Consider the following 18,611-nt stretch of genomic DNA (forward strand, 5'->3'; position numbering starts at 1 on the left):
GAATCTCTAGATCAATATGGGGAGTATTGCCATCTAAAAAAATATTAAGTCTTTCAAGACATGAACATGGGATATCTTTTCATTTATTTTGGTCTTCTTTAATTTCATTCTGCAATACTTAGTAGTTTTCAGTGTACAAGTCTTGAACTTCTTTTGTTAAATTTCTTTCTGAATATTTTCTTTTTGATGCTATCATAAGTTGAATTGCTTTTCTTAATTTCATTTTCCAATTGTTTATTGCTATTGTACAGACATACAATTGATTTTTGTATATTGATCTTATATCCTGTAACATTGCTGAATTCATTTATTAATTCTATTTTATAATGGAGTCTTTAGGATTTTCTATATACAAAATCATGTCACCAGCAAATATAGTTTTACTTCTTCATTTCAATCTGGGTGCCTTTGATTTCTTTTTCTTGTCTAATTGCTCTGACTAGAACTATAGTATGATATGAACAGAAATAATGAGAGCAGACCTCTTATCTTTTTCTTGATTTTAGGGGAAAAGGTCTTTCACTGTTAAGTATAATGTCAGCTTTAACTTTTTTGTAGATGCCTTTTATCAGGTAGAGGCAGTTCTATTCCTAGTTTGTTGAGAGTTTTTATCATTAAAATGTATTAGATATTGTCAAGTGCTTTTTATACATCTATTTTATACAACTATCACATAGTTTTTGTCCTTTATTCTATTAGTATATTGTTGTGTTACATTGATTATTTTTTCATATGCATAACCAGTCTTGCATTCCTGGAATAAATCTCACTTAGTCATGGTGTATAATCCTTTTTACATGTTATTGAATTTGATTTGTTAGTATTTTATTGAGAATTATAGTGTTCATATTCATAAGACATATTGAGCTGTAGTTTTTGTTTCTTGTTTTTTTAGTAACAGGATAATAATACTCTCCTCATAGACTGAGTTGGAAAGTGTTTCTTTCTCTTTTATTTTTTGGAAGAGCTTGTGAAAAATTAGTGGTAATTGTTCTTTTTAACGTTTGCTAGAATACACCATGTAGCTATCTGGCCTGGGCTCTTCTTTGTGGTAAGTTTGTTGGTTACTAATTCAATCTTTTTACCTATTAAAGTCTACTCAGATGTTCTGTTTGTTTTTTTGAGTCAGTTCCGGTATTTTGTGTCTAAGAATTTGTCTATTTCATCTAGATTATCTAAAATAACAGTCTACTTGAATTAATATCTAGTTTGTCTCAATAGTACACAAAAAATTTTGCTCTTATAGAGCTACTCTCCTTTGTCCTTTTATTGTAATACACATTACATCTTTATATATTATAAGCTCATCAACATAGCTTTATGCTTGTAGCTTGCGAGTGTCTTTTAAATCAGGTGAGAGGAAAAAAAGGAGTTATAAAAAAAAAATATGTGTAAACTGTCTTTTATGTTTTACCAGTACACTTTATCTTTTTGAGTGTGGATTCAAGTTATTGTCTAGTTCTCTTTTATTTCAGGCTGAAGGACTCCCTTTAGTAATTTACAGAAGGAAAGTCCTGTTAGTGATAAATTCTCTCAGTTTTTAATCTGGTAATGTCTTAATTTCTCCTTATTTTTGAAGAATAATTTTTCTGGATATAGAATTCTCAGTTGACAGTCTTTTTCTTTCAGTACTTTGAATATATCATCCCACTGCTTTCTGGCCTCCATAGTTTCTTATGAGAAATTGGCTATTAATATAAGTGAGACTCCCTTATACATAACGAGGCATTTTCTCTTGCTGCTTTCAAGATTCTCTCTGTTTTTTGACAATTTGACTATAATATGTCTCACAGTGAACCTCTGAGTTTATCCTACTTGGAATTCATTGAGATTCTTGGATATGTAAATTCCCATATTTCATCAAATAGGGAAAGTTTTCAGTCATTATTTCTTCAGATATTCTCTCTGTCCCTTTCTGTCTCTCCTTTCCTTCTCAGACACCCATTATGTGTATGTTGGTACATTTGATGGTGTCCCACAGGTCTCTGAGGTTCTGCTAATTTTTCTTCCTGTTTTCAGATTGAATAATCTCATTTGACCTATCTTCAAATTTTCTGATTCTTTCTTCTGTCTACTTAAACCTGCTGTTGAACCCAGTAGTGAAACTTTTATTTTAGTTATTGTACTTGTCAGCTCCAAAATTTCTATTTGGTTTCTTTTTATAATTTTTATCTCTTTATTGATATTCTCTGTTTGGTGAGATATTGTTCTCATATTTTTTTTTGTTCCTTTAGAAATGATTTCCTTTAGTTCTTTGAACATATGTATGGTCACTGATTTAAAGTCTTTGTCTAATAAGTCCCATATCTGGGCTTTCTCAAAGTTAATTTCTATTGACTGCCTTTTCCCCGCTGTGAATAGAACATACTTTCCAGACTCTTTGCATGTCTTATAGTTTTTTTTGAAAAGTGGACATTTAAAATAATATAACTCAGCAACTCTGGAAATCATCTCTCTCCCCCAACCATGGTTTGTTGTTGTTGCTGTTTGTTGTTGCTGTAATTGTTCTTGCTATATGTTAGTGACTTTTCTAAGCTTATTCTGTAGAGTCTGTATTCTTTGTCATGTGTGGTTAGCTTAGTGGCCAGCTAATGGCTGGGCAGACTTTTTTTTTTTTTATAATGCCCTCAACCAATAAGTTACAGCCTTTGCTGAGGGGATTTCTGTGTATAGTGGGACACACCTTCAATTTGCCTGCTGTTTACAATTCTTCCTTAACTTTCATTCCCTGCTTGTGCAGAGTCTCAAAGTCAGCCATAGGTGAGAGACGGAAGATTTCTCAGGTCTTTCCTGAGAATGTGCACACCTCTGCACATGTGCATGACTTTTATATTTCCAGGAATATGTGAGCATTTCAAAGACCCAATGGATACCTCATTCCCCAGCTTTTTATTTAGAAAATTTTGATTATCATCCTGTTTGCCCCAACTCTTACTGCTGCCTCAGGCAGCTGCAATGTTAAACAGTTGCCATGAATGTTTTTGATGAGTGTCCCAGGAGAAAAGTTCTATGCACTGAGTGAGTGCTGAATCAGGTCAAATAAAGACAAGAGCTGCAAGTGGGAGTTCCCAAGCAGCTACCAGACAGGTCAAATCATGACAATTCTCTGGGAATAAGGCTCTCTGTAGAGCTCCAAACAGGTCTTTTCCTCTCCAGTGGCCACTAGGGTACTGTTATCACAACTACTGTGATGGCAAAACGGTTAGTTTTTAAGGTTTCCTCAGAGCTGCAAAAGGGTGAATAGGAACAGAGCAAGCTAAATGACACAAAGCACACTGTTCTTACTGAGATTCAGGGTTTTTTCGTTTTGGTTAGTTTTTTTTCCTGAATAAATGATCCTCAGATCGTCATAAGCCTACGTTTAATTTCCTAACTTTGAAAAATGTTGATTTTGATGATTTTTGTCACTGTTCTCCCTGCCTTTATGGAAGAGTAGATGTTCAGAGGTCTTTACTCCACCATTCCAGAAGTATTCCTCTTTCCCCTTAGCATTTTTATAGGCACTAGGGTCAGGCCTTCAAGTGGTTTATCTCATCATAGACATTGTTGTCAAGTAATCTTTGTTAGATATCCCACCCCTTGGCAGAGTGACTTTCTTCAGCAGTTTCTCTGAGTCCTTTAATATTTTGAATGTAAAAATAATTTTCAACTTATTGTCTGTTATGAAATGACAAGCACAATTATTACCAAACATCACGTATTTAATAAAGGTGATGTGAAGTAGAACTTCAACCAAACAGAAGACAAAGACTTGAAATTTTTTTTATCAGACATATACCATGAGGCTGGAAGTTTGTCCAGTTAGAAATATTCTACCCTCTAGGATTTTTGTCTTAAGAGCGATTTTTGATACCTTAATCACTGTATATGTAGTTCTCTCCTACCCCTTTTATATCGACATCTATAGACCCACAGATTCATTGCTGATATTCAGCGATGTTCAGCAATGATAACCAGGGACCCATACTGATATCTCAGTCCTGATGACTGGATTTACCTTGCTAAGGCACAAAGTAGATAATGCAATAGATTAACCAGCCACTAGGATGGAAACAAAACAGGGGAGTCTGAGGTGAAGAGACCACAACCAGAAAGATAAATTATATACAGGGTTATAACTAGAGGTAAAGGGTACAAACTTAAGTTTCAGAAGTCATGGGATAAAATCTGACTCTACCTCTCTGTGACTTGGGAAGTCACTTTTCCATTCAAAGCCTCTGTTTCCTCTCTGTAAATGGAAATAATGCCTACTTCATTGGGATTTTTTGCAGATTAAATGAGCTAATGCATATATAGGACTTAGTGTAGCATATGGCTCATAATAAGTCCTCAGTAAATGACATATTAGATGGTAACAAGAATAATTCCAGCCCTGAGCAGACTAACTGCAGCTATTATACATGAATATGTTCCAACTTTGAAAAACAAGATATGTTTCAAAAGTGAGACTATCTCTTATGGGTAGCCTTCCATCTCCCACCAGAGACATTTCCCAGGCTGACTCATCTTCATGCATCTCCCTCAGGTGTGCCACCTGCTACCTTCCTATATAAATCACAGACTTCTGGGGGACATGTCATTCATTCATTCATGCATGCATTCTTATGATCAACATTTACTGGGCATGTTACACATATCAGGCGTTAATTTAGCATGGGTGCAGGGTGATGGATGAGCAGACAGGGTCCCAACCCTCATGGAGGTTACATTCCAACAGGGGACAGAGGCAGATTCTGGTGACTCCATTCCAGCATTAAAGACTAAAAATCCTAAGGTGGCATTTCCCTGATCCTCTCATAGCTCAAGTTCTACAGTGATTCAGATTTCACCTAGAAGACTGCCCTCCACTCAGTGGGATTTGAAAATCAGAGTGAAGATCATGAGGTAGATGCTATATTTCTGCTGTTCCTGCCAGAGGTTTGGGGTATTCTGCAATCTCTTTAGCAAAGATCCCAGTATCCTATCCCTAGCTTCATGTGTTCCAAGAAACAGAAATGCTCATTTTGGTGGAGGAGACGACTGCAGAGGTAGTGTGGTCCTGGAGCTAACAATGGTGGCGTCAACTTCCTGAATCCTAGCTGTGTATAGTGACAGAGATGGAGTGGTCAATTCTGTTGTGCTGTTTTGAGCGTGGTCTCAGAAACTCTGTCTGCTCCCCGATTCGTACAAGATTTCATATGCCACCCAAAACCAACATGAAATCCCTTTCTGCACAAGCAGAAATGGATTGTTACTGAATCCAGACCAATACAGGAAAACAAATAAGAGGAAGATAAGTAAATAAACAACACAAGCATTGATTGTCATAAGTGCTATAGAGGAAGAGTGATGTAAGATGAGGGACAATTTTTCAGATGGAGTGGTCAAAAGGTCTTCTTGACGAAGTGAACCAAAGCAGAGCCCTCATGGAAAGAAGGAGCTAAGAAAAGATGTAGAAAGTTCCAGGTCCAGCAAACAGCAGTAGCACTGGCCCAGATGTGGAAAAGAATTTAATGCATCCAATCCTCAGAAAGAACAGTAGCATGATTGGAGATTTGGGGCAAATGGCACAAGGCAAGACTAGAAAATTTAGCAGGGATGACAGCTTCTCAAAGTGTGGCCTGGCACCGGTCTGCAAACTGTTGAGGATCCATGATAAGTACCAAATTTAAGTGTAAATGTTTAGAAATGTTGTGGCAATTTGGTATTACCACAACATTCAAGCAATGTTTTTTTTTTTTTTTTTTTTTAATGGTTTGCATTTTTTTTTTTTTTAATTTATTTTATTTTATGGTTGTGTTGGGTCTTTGTTTCTGTGCGAGGGCTTTCTCCAGTTGCGGCAAGTGGGGGCCACTCTTCATCGCGGTGCGCGGGCCTCTCACTATCGCGGCCTCTCTTGTTGCGGAGCACAGGCTCCAGACGCGCAGGCTCAGTAATTATGGCTCACGGGCCCAGTTGCTCTGCAGCATGTGGGATCTTCCCAGACCAGGGCTCGAACCCGTGTCCCCTGCATTGGCAGGCAGATTCTCAACCACTGCGCCACCAGGGAAGCCCCAAAGCAATGTTTTTTATCACACTTAATAAACTTATCAGTCCAAAACAGACTGGAAATTTAAAAAAAAAAAAAACCGATCTGTGAGATAGTTTCAGAAGCACTGTTTCCCATGTGTAGCCTTTCACACTGTTTCTGTAAAGGGCCAGATTCTATTTCAGGCTTTGCAGAGCCATAGGGTCTCTGTTGCAACTACTCAACTCTGTTGTGATAGCACAAAAGCAGCTGTGGACCATCTGTCAGCAAAGAGGTATGGCTGCATTCCAATAAAACTTTATTTATTAAAAATGGTGGCGATCAGATTTAGCCTGAGATGCCTAATTTGTCAACCCTGTTCTAGGCCACAGGAAGGAGACTGGGCTTGACTCTAAAGGCAACAAAACCCACTTAATTGAGGGCTTCCTTCATTCTTGTCCCGTTCTCATCACTGCCTATGTGTGTGTAAAGTCTTTACCTCATTGACTCTAAATCAGAAAGAACCTTGAAGCTCCTCTCTAATTCAGTGCTCTCCTCACAGCAACCTGACAGATGAAGTGTCTGCTTACGGGACTTGCATTTACAGGCAGGGTCCATTTGACTCTTACCTGCATCCCCGAGGAATGATGATGACACCACTGACCTTGCATTAGCCTGGTGAGCAACCAACAGCCCCAAGAGGCCACAGTCTTCCATGCTCCAGGACCTGGTCCATCACAAGTAGGTTTCCATTGTCATCTGAGTCCTGAGGTCACCTCCAGGGCCCAGTTTTCTGAGGTATACCGCGCCATTTTTCTTCTGTAAAAAGTTACATATCTGTCCACAGGGACTCCTGTGAGCACTGTCCATGGCCAGCTCGCTTGGTGCATCTGAAATGGTTGTATTGCACAAGCAGCCAGCACATGTGTAGCCTCGTTTGCCTCTGGGCTCAGACACTGCCACGGGCAGGAAGGCCTTCTGTGTTCACATGTCTCCATTCATAGAGCGCCCACTTCATAAACCCACCTCAACACCCATACAGTAGAACGCCTTATCCTCTCTGCACACGGAACACAGATCACCGTGTGTGTGAGGACACAGAACCCCACAGCATGTCTCTCACACGGAGGGCATAGCTGAGGCAGCTCTTTCTGAAATCTCTTTCATTTAAGATTTCTTTAGTTGACTCACGACAAACTTAACAGGTAAAACTTTGCTCTTGCAAGTTTCCTTAAAATATCCCTTCTGGACCTACCACCGTTCACCTTGGCAGTAGGTAGCCCAAAGACTTTTGGAAAGTCTCAGCTTGGCAAAGCCTCAGAGCTACTGGCACATTAAAAATTAATAAACAGCATTGAACTGAGTTCAGGACACTGCAAGGCGATCCTTCACCGTGAAATGTACAAGATTCTTTGTTGGCAATGAACAAATCTGAAGCCAAAAAGGGCTGACCGTGACAAGCTAAGATCAGAAACAGTCAGGAACTTCGTGTGTCTTTCACTGACACACAAACGGTGGGTAGGAATCAATACCCCCGCTCAGCCATGCTCTTCCTGAACATTCAGGAATTTAAGATGGGCCTCGGAGTCCAACCCACAGAACTGGGTATTTACCGAGCTTGCAGAACCACAGAGGTAGGGCAACTACAGCTGCCTCCTTCCAGTATAAGACAAGAGTGATTCACAACAAATTCCCAAGTTAGCAGCTTCTCCAAGGAGAGTCAAGATAAAGCAAGGCATTTCCAAACATTTGGGATTTGCTTGAGTAAAACAGAATGCTTGTGTCTGATTGAATAATAACCCAGGAGGAAGAAAACCCTTTTTGCATGCATAGGTGAGGGGCTGGCGGCAGAATGGACCTGACGGCATTGATGATAAAACTAAAAATGAAACAAGCGTGTACAGCACACCTGTTGGTTCAAAGGAGGAATCTATTGTATTTGTAATCAACCTCAGGACACTTGGACGCAGGCAGCAAACACAGAGACAGAGCCGCAGAGGCAAACCTTGAAAAATGTATCCTTCTGAATTCTGGAAAAGCAGACTCCACGTGCGTGCTGGGTGATGCCCTGTGTCTATTTACACATTGCAATGCCCTCGAGCCCTCCAGAAAAATCACAGGCAAACCCTACACTCTGCAAATCAGAGGTCTGAAGCAGAGCACTTACTTAGCATATTGGAAGCTCTCTCTCACCTCCACACCGACAGAAACATTAGAGAAAAAAAAAAAAAAGAGCGAGAGAAAAGAAAATTCTGTCCTTACCGAAAAGGCATAGCAGACAGGGACGGTGAACGTTTTCACTTTAGCCCACTCAGTGCTTTCTCTTTCATTCGGTCAATGTTCTAAGGCTATTGAGGAGAGTTCCTGGGGTTTTCGGATCTTCCTTCAAGAGTTTTAATCACTGGCTTCCCCAGCCCGGGTTTAACAAACACCGCTGTGTTCTGTGTATGCAGCACCACGTTGGGCAACCAGCCAACACAGAGTTTCAAGAGGCAAGGGGAGAAAACTGACACCCTAACAAACATGCTTCCCTCTTTTGTGTCTTTTAAGGTGGTGCTCAAAGTGTCATCTTTGATGCTGACAGGAGCTAAAGATAGCCTCTTTAGGGGACTTTCTCCACTGCCCCGCAATGCCTGGCTGGGCTGCCCGAGCTGGGTTCCCCAAAGTTTGTTTTCTGTCTCTCTGCCCTGAAGTTCTCTGCACAATCGCCCGGCTTGCCTCTCCACCAGCTGCACTTTAAATGTATTTTAATTGGCTGGAATGTCGAAAGAATCCATTTGGCAGTCGTTTACATGTGAAGCACGCCCAGGGCAGCTGAAAGAGGCCCCAGAAGCAGCCGATTACTTCATCAAAAGCTGCAGTTTGAATACCATTGACTCCTACATAACTACAGTGAACTCAATTCGATAGGCAAGAAGGAGTAATTAATAATTTGCTGAGAAAAAATTCTTCATTCATCTAAAAGCCAAAAATGCAAAGGGGAAAAAAAAAAATCCCTGCAGACACAACCATTCCTATGAAAGGCTTGATTGATAGCCCCCGGTTCTACTCTTCACAAACATTGACTTTGTATAGCATTACAGGAGGGGGCATGATGCATAATTTGGTTTGCCTGAGAAGTTAATTTAAGTAATTTTCCTTTTGAATGATCCCCTGAGATACATCGTTCTGTTACCTCTTTACACATTAGCCATATGCTGCAGTAAATATTGCCAATACTTGTGGCATTTCCTTGTTTCTTTTATTTTTTTCTTGGTTGGTTGCAATAATTAGTTTGTGGCCTCCACTAAAGCCAGTCACAAATAAATTTGCTCTGAGTCAAAGTGGATAATCATCACCACCCAGAATCTATAAGCCAAAGTGAAGGTTAAAGCACTCTGAGAAAAAAAAAAAAACTGTCAGTTTCAACAGATTCTAACATCAAGGGGGTAGGGGGAATATATAGATATATATGCATATATGCCTCAAAAATAACAAATAAATGGAAACATTTTCAAGTAGTTCTTTACCAATATTTTGCTCAGAAGCCTTTTCAATACCCTATGTGGATTGCGTTGACAGATTTAGAATCCCTGAGAAGTATATTTTGAAGAATCATCTCAAGTAATCCTGATTTTCATACCTCATTAAGAACCCCTGGTTTAGAGTCAGAATATGTAGGAAGATCTTGTCACCCTGAGGATGCCTCTCCATGGAAAATGTGAGCCAGAAAACATTGTCAAATTTGTTCTGCTGCCTTTTCCTCACTTCAATAAAATTGTCTGTGGTTCCCAACAAGGCAGTACAAGAGAAAGAATGGTGTATGTACGTTGCTTGGGTGCATTTGTCCAACAGCTCAGAGATGAAAACCAGCACCCTACATGAACAGGCTTCTTTCCAGGAACAGAAGACTGGAAGACAGGATGAGTGTTGACTCCATAGACATCCAGCCTGTACAATTGCACGGAGCCCAGTGCTTAAAAGAGACCTGCGCTTGGATTAATCCTGTGCTGGCACCATCTTGAATTTCTTCACTTTTGAACCAGGAACACTGTATTTTCATTTTGCCCTGGGCTCAGCAAATTATGTACCTGGTCCTGAGAAAGACAGCATAAATCTGATTGAACACACAGTCGAAGTTGAAAAGTGCTGGGAATATTATATTGAGGGTGTAGGTGACAACCCACTTTGGTCTTGCCCAATGTTCTAACTTAGATTTTGAAGCAACTGCGAGGATTGAGGAGGGTGACCTAGGAAGAAGAATCTCTCCAGTAAACACAGGGCAGTGAGAGTGATCTGGGAGGTTCTAACTGGTTTGCCCTGAACTGATGGTTCACAGTTTGTTGTGTGATCACACTTCACTGTACTGGTTCAGAGAGATTTTATTTGTTTCCCATATAGTCAGCCCCTCCACTGTGTCATTCTATGGGCAGAAAACTCCATGTGTAGCCATCGTCTATTTTTTAATTTTTTTTGTCTGAGTTGGGTCTTCATTGCTGCACGCGGGCTTTCTCTAGTTGCGGCGAGCAGGGGCTACTCTTCGTTGTGGTGTGTGGGCTTCTCATTGCGGTGGCTTCTTTTGTTGCAGAGCACAGGTGCTAGAGCACGTGGGCTTCAGTAGATGTGGTGCGTGGGCTCAGTAGTTGTGGCTCGTGGGCTCTAGAGTGCAGGCTCAGTAGTTGTGGCGCATGGGCTTAGTTGCTCCGTGGCATGTGGGATCCTCCTGGACCAGGGCTCGAACCCATGTCCCCTGCATTGGCAGGCGGATTCTTAACCGCTGAGCCACCAGGGAAGTCCTCCATCATCTATTTTTAAATTCTCCTGGAGCCTTTATTCATGGTTTGACAAAGTCAAATTCAGTGCTAAAGCCTCAAAGGCACTGCTGACCCACTGCCATGAGGACAAATAGCTCACAAGTTACTAGAGATGTGACATGAGTACCCATGGGTCACCTTCTGCTCTCAAAGGTCTATTCCTCAAGACCAGCCTTTACACCTGGATTTTGGCCTGCTCTAGCCTTAGCAAAAACCACCCCAAAAGAATTTTTTTTCTAGGAAAGAAGTTGGTCTCAGATGTCAAATACTTAATATTGCTGGTATCTTACATCTTGTTAGCTGTACTGCTAATGTGCTCTGACACTGGTACTTAACAAATAAAACAGATTAGTGCTGGAGAAATAGAATAGAATTTAGAGAGCAGCTGGTCCAAACTATTATTTTTTTAAAAAAGGATTACTGAGGCAAGAAACAATTAATGACTTCCCAGAAAGTCCATAAAACAATGTGTCTAAGTCATACACTTCCTTTTGCTATGCCTGTTCCTATGTTGGACCACTCAAGTGGTTCCCCATTCTGACTTGCCCACTGACTCCTAGATATTTTCCTGGATCTAGTCTGCTTTTCCTGGATCTCGTCTGCCTCCAGATTTATTTCAAGTGCTCACATTCTAACTCCTTGCCTTCCTCTTATGAACCACTTTCATGAACTGACCATGCTGCGTCTATAAAGAAATCTGATCTCACACAAGACACGTGGCATAGTCATCATAGAACAGGGTCACCTAGGAATTTTTAGATCTCGTGACATAAATTCCTCTCTGCCATTTATAGAGCTTTAGTATGTATCCTGATAATCTTACTACTAGAGGCAGGTTTGAGAAGCTCAGTGTCCAAGGAATAGCAAAGCAAATCTGTTTGAACTCCTTTCCAGAGTCTGTCAGCTCCTGCTGCCCTTCTTTATCCACACTCTGAGGTAGAGCCTTCAAGGTCAGAGATTCCTTAGACTATAGCTGATCTTTATGGAGCCATGCAGAGGCCTATGTTAGGACATGGACACAAAGCAAGAAACTGTGTTTTGGGAATGCAGAACAATTATTAGAATGATCTGGTAGGTTGTGGAGGTCATAGAAAAGTCAAGGATCAGAGCCAGGAAGGCCAAGTGAAAGGTTCTCTGCAGGAAGAGGAAGGTCTTGGTGCTACAGAGAAACAAACCAAATGCGTGATGCGTCACTTTGCAGGCGTTGGCCCTGAATGGGCCTCAATTTCCTCATGTGTCCGTGGGTAGCGTGACACAGCTATACTAACTACACCTGCCACCCAGATTAACATTAGAATGTCCACGCTCTTCCCATTCCTCAATTATAGAGGCATTGGAGCCACTGAAGCTTGGAAAGTACTCAGGGCCCACATGACAAGCCTATAGGTCAAATGGGCAGTAGGTCAGAGTCCAAGAACACAGATGGAACACTTAGGTCCACATTTCTGGCAAAACCAGAAAACTCACGCAAGGCAGATGGCCAAATGGTTGAAAAAACAATCAAAGCTCAGGTCCCTTGGTTCATCAGGAAATAAAGGGGCACATCAAGGCAAACAGCAAGTGGATTAAGATACTGCTGTTTAAAAGATGCTCAAAAGAGGCTTCCACATGCAAAGCAGGAACTTGGTCTGAAACATGGCCAGCCTATGGCTTGGGGATGTTATTCACTGGGAGTGAAAACCCAGGAGGAAAGGGCAGAACAAAACATTCAGTCTGTTAAATTCAATCACATCATCGTTGATGGAGTCCAGGCTGAGTGTGAGGTTCTCCTCAGGATCACAAGGCTGGGGGGAAACAGTCCTGGCATGGGGTGGTACTAGGGAGGCTATAATGACATACCACAGACTGGGGGGCTTAAATAATAGAAATTTATTTTTGCACAGTTCTGGAAGCTACACGTCCAAGATCAAGGTGTCGGCAGGGTTGGTTTCTTCTGAGACGTCCCCTCTCCTTGGCTTGCAGACGGCTGTCTTCTCCCTGTGCCTTCACATGGTGTTTCCTCTGTAGGTATCTGTGTTCTAATCTCCTCTTCTTATAAGGACACAAGTCATACTGGATTAGGGTTCACTCTAATTGCCTCGTTTTAACTTAATCACCTCTTTAAAAACTCTATACCTAACTACAGTCACCGTCTGAGGTAGAAGGGATTAAGACTTCAATATATACATTTGTGGGGCACAATTCAGCCCATAACAGGTGTTTTCCAGACTACCTCAGGACTAGCCATTGTTTGTTTCTCCTACTATGCAACCCACTCTGCTAAGTGCTTTGGAGGCCATTTCTTATTTACTCACAAACCACCTATTAGCAGATGGGAAAATTCAAGTTAGAGAGATTAAGAAATTTGTTGGAGGACACCAAGAAGAGACAATATGATTCTAGAGCCCAAGCTCTTAACCTGACACCAAGCTGTCTTTCCAGACACCAGGCTTCTTGATATATTCAATTAACGTGATTCCAAAACACCTGGTGCCCAGAATCTGTATCTCATACTCCACGAGCTCCTGTAGCTTGGCTATCGGAGGTCCAATTTATCAAGCATTTTTTGAGCATCTACTGAACAGACCGAACTTCATTGCTTGCTGGCAATTTTGCTGAAGAGATAAGAGTAGTCTTAGGGGTGAGGTAAATTGATCATTAAGGTTTGGAGAAAGACCAGACCTAGAGACCAGGGTGAATGACACTCTGTTGGGGAGTGTCCCACGGCTGGGAAGGGAGGCTGAAGGCTGCTGGGCCAGGCTTAGGTTGATGTTCAGGCTTCAGGAGCCATATCTCAGGCCCTGAAAGTGACGATTACCCCAGAAGCTATCACTTAAAAGCACACAAGAAGCCCCAGGCAAACTGAAAATTGTACGTGAGGAAGAAAGAGAAGGGAAGGAGGAAAAAAAAGAAGGAAGGGAGGGGAAAAGGAGGACAGGAAGGAGAAAAACAAGGTAGGAAACATTCGACCAGCACCTGCTAGGTGGCAGGTATTATGCTAAACACAACTCCCATTGCCTCACAAAATGCTATCAGATAAATAGTATTTATCTTCATTTTATAGATTCATGAACTGAAGCTCAAATGTGTTAAAACTTTTGCTCACATTGTCACCGCCCCAAATCAGCAAAGCCAAGGTGTAAACCCAGCTTTCTTTATGCTTTCCTGAAACCACCCTCCCTGCCAACTCTGAGCAAAACAATAAGCGAGCAGGAAGCTCAAGCTGGTTGAGGCAGTGCCTCTAATGGGGCCTCCTTATCCCCACAAGTCCGGTGCGCAAGGGCATCAAAGCTCCTGGGTGTGAAGCCACGACATTGATTTGAGTAGCTAGGCTGCTGGTGAGGTGAAGTCAGAAAGGTCAGAAGGGCCGTCTGCTGATGGGCAGGGCTAGCACAGGGCCAGCTCTCTGATAACAAAATAGATGGGGTTTATTGATGGGATTCACTTATTTTATGCAAATGATTCCGCTCTGGGTATTTATTCCTTTGTTGAATGGGGGTTTGCCTTGGGAAAATAGATCGGCTCCCACCACTAGGGAAAATAAATCTTGCTGGCCATTCAGACACCAGACTCCAGATTCAGAGCTGGAGGAGACAACCTTTGAGCTGTTGGGCACCAGGGAATTCAGATGTTGTTTATCCAGGGAAGAGATAACGATTTATAGCGGGGAGGGAGAGACAGTGAGGGAGGAGAGAGAAATACGCTGAATTGTATTTGTCTTCACTGACTGTCCCATTAAAGCACTAATATTGAAAGAATTGTCAGAAGAGGAGGGGTGAACCAACAATCCACCAGTATTTTGGTAAGCCACAGACGCTGGACCACATATGATGGTGGGTACTGCAAACAAATATATAATGTCAATTTCCATTTTATCTTGCCCATTGAAGAATTCATCAGAGTAGTGAATGGGAAGCAAAATCATTGCTGTGGGGGTCTAGAAAGGCATTTTTGGGGGTAATTTTTGTCACGTGTAGGGTCACAATGAGATCTTGTATCTTTCAGGGTTTCATTGACTGACTATATGAGAAGGCAATTCAGTAGCGTGTTTGAGAGCCAATCCACCCATAGTGCTTTCTATGTAACAGGTCTCATTCCAAGTATTGGGTTGCCCAAAAAGTTCGTTCGGGATTTTCCATACCGCCTTACGGAAAAAAGCCAAACGAACTTTTGGGCCAACCCAATATGTACTATTCTCCCGTAGTATAGTTCTGCAGAGGGAGACGCCATCGTTGCTCCCACGTCACAGGTGGAAGAACTGAGACACAGTTGTCTTCACTTGAAATGATGGAAGTGGGGAAGCTGTGATTCGAGCAAGGCAATCTCATTCCTAAACCACTGCCCATCCTGCCCCTCCTGGCGGCCTTTAGGGGTAGAGCAGTTGTGCACAGAGCCTCGCTTCATCTGGCCTCACTTTATTGCCCTGCCTGGTCTTCTCCTACTTTCTTCAACAGTCAGGGGTGTCTTTTTCCGCATCCCCCCACGTAGGTCTATACAGATGCCCGGTTTTATAGCTTTAAATTTTGCTTTTGTTTTTATTTTGCCCAGAAAGACGTTTTCCTATAGCATGCTGTGCAAACTGACATTTTTCTGCCAAGGCTCAGTACCTTCAAAAACAAACTGGTGTTTGTTGTCTTGGAATTATCGATTTTCTCATGGGTATTTGTTGCCTAAGGAATTTACCTTGGCTATTCACTATCATGTTAATCCTCCCCAGAGACCAGGGCTTAGGTGAAGGAAAAGGATAGACCTGGAGGTGGCCACACAGGGAGGAGGAGGAGAGAAGGGAAGGATTCTGGACCTCAGCTTCTCTCAAGCCTTGTTTCCAGGTTGACCAGATGCCCAAACCCATCTCTGCATTACATACTTCTTTCTTATAAAAAGAATCTCCTTCTATTCAGGCAGAGGCAACAGGTCCCCCTGGAAAGATGGCAGTCCTCACAGTTAGACTCATCTAAGGTCAACCTCTGCTCTGCCATTGACTATCTGTGTGACCTTGGGTAGGTGACTTAACCTCTCTGAGTCTCAGAGTCTTCATCTCAAAGGAGGGATGACAATATGACTTTGTAAGGACTACATAGACCATAAAATGTGAAAATGTCCAGTTTATCAGTGGACCCTAATTCATGTTAATTCTTCTTCTCTTCCATTGTCATACCTGGGCTAAAGCTACTAACATGAAGACAACCGCGGCATTCTTACTTACAAACCTCAAGTACTCTGGACTTAAAGATATTATAATCATGCATTGAGACCCCTAATGACATTAGCTGCATAAGCAAAATCAGTTGCTAAGAAAGGCCTTGTAATGGTAAATAACATCATCGAATTGTTCTATAGGACTTCCAAACTGAGTGTTACTGAATTCCAATCACATTTGGAAGAAACCAGAAAACACATGGGCTCACAAACCAGTTTGCTCACCAGACTTAACCAGTGTGATAAACGTTTAAAATGACTTAATGATAAGGGCACCTATAATTACTTAATAGCCTTAAGAATCATTTCAAGGAGAAATTATATCCTATGTTTTAAAAAGCAGCAAAAACAATAACTTTTATAAGTATGGTTGTGCTTGAAAAAGATAATCTTTCATAGTCACTGTATTTAAAGAGCATTTTTCTTATCCTCCCCATTGCCATTCTTCAATGCCTTCCCTCCGTTCTACTTTTGTCCTTTTTTCATTAAATTATAGGAAAGGCATTTAAGGAAAGAAGATGGGGGAATGTCATCAAAAAAAATTTTAATACAAGCTCAGTAAAGCTAGAGCTAATTTTTTACTACACAAATATGCAAAGTTTAGGAAATGGCAGTTTCACATCCAGCAAAGACGTCTAGAAGAGATCAATAATGTAATTATTTATTACTTATTCGTATGTTTTAACTCAAAAAAATAGCTTAACCATGTAAGAAAAGAAGGTAAAATTTATAATAGCAATCAAGTAGAGAGATCTGGCAAGATGTGTGCAAAATTGTGATATATGGGAACACAAAAACTTTCAAAGACGAAATCAATAAATGAACAAAAGAGAAGCCATTTACTTCAAAGCTTAAGATCAAAATAGTGCAATAGTAATTAGAGGATATTCTTCTAGGGTTGAGTTCCTTTATTCTTCGCCTTTAGAAGAACACTGACCAAATACACATTCTGATTTTATATTGATAGACACCTTGGTAATAAACAATGGGGAGATAAAAAATATAAAGCTTTTGTCCCAAACATTGTAAAGTTCCTGGTTCAGTTAACCTGTGTAAAAATTATATTCATTTAGGGAAAAAAAAAGCAAGATTGAAATATTAAAGTACCTGTGCTCTGAAGTGTCAGATGAAGCAGTGGGGTTCATTCAGACCTACAACCACAATTTCATACTTCCTTTCAACTTACAGATCGGTCCTCAGGCTACAGTTTGTTTCCTTGTTTTGGTTCCTCACCCCAATCTGCCCACCATCTCACTTGTCCTCCGGACCTGCTCTTCGTATTCTTCCTGCAACACTTTGAGCATGTCCTCTACACACCACACACACACACACACACACACACACACACACACCATCCCCTCCCACATCTACCTGTGCCACAGGGATGTTATTCTTCTCGGCTGAATCTTCCAAAACACAAGGTAACTCCTATCTCCCCAAAGAAGTCTCCATTCCCCATCACTTCAGCCCATAGTCAAGTAGGGATTGCTTTCTCTTTGTCTATGATAAGTGGCAAAGAGTAGCAAAACATGCCTTATGCTGGGATTTTCTCATGAATACGTTTCATCTGTTTATTTATAATTGCTTGTAAACTCTTTGAGCTAAACAGTGTTGCCATGTACTTCTTTGAATCCCTGACTACCATGACATGCGCAGAGAAAGCAATTAACGGCACTCAGCAGAGCGGAGGTTGGTGCCCTTTCTAGTATTAGCAGTCAGCTTAAAAACTCTTCCAACAAAAAGAAACAGAAAGTTCTATTATTAAGTTCTATTATTAAGATTATTTGCTTGGGTTAGTCCACTGAGACTGACCCAAAGATGTAACTCTGATGGACAATCAAAGACCCATGAGAGGGTTGGTTCCTTCGTGGCATAGAGGTGGTGGCCTGAAGTCAGTATGCTGGGTCCCACTTCTTGCTAACTGTGGTGCAGGGCAAATTTCTTAGCCTTTCTGTGTCTTGGCTTCCCCATTTGTAAAACGGACATTGTAACAGTTATAATAGCCAGCAATTATAGAGTGCTCCTTAAGCCTTTTGCAAATGACAATTCATTTAATTCTCATAACAATGCTATGAAGTAGGTTCTTCTATTATTATGTACACTTTACAGATTAGGAGACTGAGGTACAGAGAGGATACATTTCCTGTCCACAGTCACAGACACAGAAAATGCCCAAGCGAGAATTTTAATCTAGATAGTACAACTGCAGAGTCCATGTTCTTAGCCACTATGCTGAACTGCCTCCTTTCTATCATTAAAAAGTAATATATGCTATCAGTATGAATTTAATAAGAACAAATAATACATGAAAGTTACTGGGAACTATAAAGGGAAGATACAATTAGGCTTTAAAAAAAAGTGACTACCTTATATATTCAAATATCTCATGTAGAAGTGTTGCTTTCTTTGTCAAAGCAAGAATTAGGTCTACTGGAAGAATAAAATAAGATGGTCATGGTACGTAGTTAGCACTGAAAACTTAGTTAGTGCCTGAAAACTAGTGTGAGCTCATAAGTTTGGAGCCATTATTACCATTATTATGATGATGATGGTGGTCGCTGCCTAGGGGCTCAGGAACTATTGATGTCATTGCTGGCTCTTCTTCTCCCTGTTACTGCTCTGCCTTACTCTGCCCAAATCTCCAGTTGGAATCA

The 18,611-nt window shown here is 41.1% G+C and overlaps 1 protein-coding gene across 1 annotated transcript in view; it reads right to left on the reverse strand.

Moving 5' to 3' along the window:
* Positions 1-8,412, reverse strand: part of NCKAP5 (NCK associated protein 5) — a 1,042,158-nt gene extending 1,033,746 nt beyond the window's left edge. Inside the window, exon 1 of the mRNA XM_061199363.1 lies at positions 8,249-8,412. The gene's annotated coding sequence lies outside the window, so the exon portion shown is untranslated. The remainder of the gene's footprint in view (positions 1-8,248) is intronic.
* Positions 8,413-18,611: the final 10,199 nt, after the last annotated feature.

Source organism: Eubalaena glacialis, chromosome 1, assembly GCF_028564815.1.
Source record: "Eubalaena glacialis isolate mEubGla1 chromosome 1, mEubGla1.1.hap2.+ XY, whole genome shotgun sequence".
In the NCBI taxonomy this organism is placed as follows: domain Eukaryota; kingdom Metazoa; phylum Chordata; class Mammalia; order Artiodactyla; family Balaenidae; genus Eubalaena; species Eubalaena glacialis.